This window comes from Bombina bombina, chromosome 1, assembly GCF_027579735.1.
Source record: "Bombina bombina isolate aBomBom1 chromosome 1, aBomBom1.pri, whole genome shotgun sequence".
In the NCBI taxonomy this organism is placed as follows: domain Eukaryota; kingdom Metazoa; phylum Chordata; class Amphibia; order Anura; family Bombinatoridae; genus Bombina; species Bombina bombina.
This window is the reverse complement of record NC_069499.1, coordinates 638,571,501-638,573,186: the sequence shown is the minus strand read 5'-3', so window position 1 is coordinate 638,573,186 and position 1,686 is coordinate 638,571,501. Positions and strand designations below refer to the sequence as shown.

At 38.1% G+C, this 1,686-nt stretch overlaps 1 protein-coding gene across 2 annotated transcripts in view; it reads left to right on the top strand.

The window, feature by feature from the left end:
- Positions 1 to 449: 449 nt before the first annotated feature.
- Positions 450 to 1,686, top strand: part of SLC7A3 (solute carrier family 7 member 3) — a 61,728-nt gene continuing 60,491 nt past the window's right edge. The window contains exon 1 of one of the 2 annotated variants that reach the window (XM_053699078.1): positions 450 to 598. The gene's annotated coding sequence lies outside the window, so the exon portion shown is untranslated. The remainder of the gene's footprint in view (positions 599 to 1,686) is intronic. The other variant, XM_053699079.1, reaches the window with a different exon arrangement.

Genomic DNA, 1,686 nt, shown 5'->3' with positions numbered 1-1,686 from the left:
TTGGATTAGAAAATGCTATGATTATTGTTTACTAACTGAATACAATAAATCATGTAGATAGTCCTGGGGTTATCAATACTTTTTATTATAAAATATCACTTTTTAATGTATTATCATAAATTAACATAGATTTTCTTCAACAGCTTATCTTCTAAGGGCGGGCGCCTTAGCCTTATGTGCTACGCTACATGGCCCTTTATTGTCGCAGTCTAAACTGACTAAAACTAGTTCCCTAATCTATTTTGTTACTTTGGTTTATTTTTGTTACCATTGCCAATGTCCCTAATTTGCACCCTTTTACTATTTATTATTTCTTTATAATCCCTCTGTACAAGAAGTTACAGCATTCTGTGACAGTGCCCATCCTTCTCCTATCCCCGCCTATCTGGCTGCTGACGACACTGCCCTCTATTTTAGTGAAATTTACAGCCTTGCTGTGTACTGTTCATTCATATCGCAGTGGCTGAGCGGGAATAGGAAGGAAGGCGGGAAGTCCAGGTACCGGGACCGGGAAGTACCGAGACAGTGTGAGACGTTGGTTAATTGACAAGAACTGGTGGTGAACAGTGAAATATCAGGGCATACATACGTATACAAGGTGAGTGGCTATCAGGGATTTGACACGTGGGGAACTTCGGGTAGCCAACGGGGCATCGTAGTTCAACCATCCCTCCGCCGTGGCACCACTACAGCCTTAGTGTATGAGACCGCCAGCCTGCATTGTCTTGGCACTACTTTAGTCCAATAGCTGTACTATCACATTATCATTTTTCTTCAACTATTTCGCTTCCAGTCCATACGATACATTGGCTTGCTTTCTGATTGCCTTATATGGGTCAAGCTTAGCCGACACTGCCTAATACAATTTTAGTCGTACTTGTTTGGCACATCATATGCCCAAATTTTCATTTAAACACATTGCCCCATGTATTTCTGGAATACTGTCAGTCTTTTGTCTCTGTAGTTCCTTAATTTAGCGGCACTGCCCCCCGTCTGCCAAAAATAAGTAAGTTGTACCAGTAGCGAACTAAAAAAAAAAAAACGCGAAACTGCTCGAATTGTATATGAAATAGCAGAGATTGTTTTCTATGAAGAAAGTTTTGAAGCCGATTCTGTTTAGCGCTACAACCGATTCATAAGTATCACTTATTCATTAGTTCACGAGTACTTTCCCCACAGTTGTGAATGTGAACAGGGACACTCATACACCGAAAAAATACGTTTAATAGCAGAAGCACCCATTACAAAATGCCCTCTTTTTTAAAAAAAATTTGAGGTGTGTGGGGGGGTAATGACGTTGATGACCCTTTATGTCAAGATGACATTCAGGGATTCATGGTTAAAAATCTATTATAGGTGTATGTTTGAGTAAAATGAACATTTTTGTTTTTTCAAAACTACTGATATTCCCAAATTCCAAATAAAAATATTGTAATTTAGAGCATTTATTTGCAGAAAATGACAACTGGTCAAAATCACAAAAAAGATGAAGTGTTTTCAGACTTTAAATCATGCAAAAAAACCAAGTTCATATTCATTTTTAAAAAACAATACTAATGTTTTATTTTAGCAAGAGTTCAGAAATCAATATTTGGTGGAATAACCCTTTTCAATATCAGCTTTCATGTGTTTTTGCATTGCTCTCCCCCAGTCTTTCACATTGCTGTTGGGTGAGTTTGCCACTTC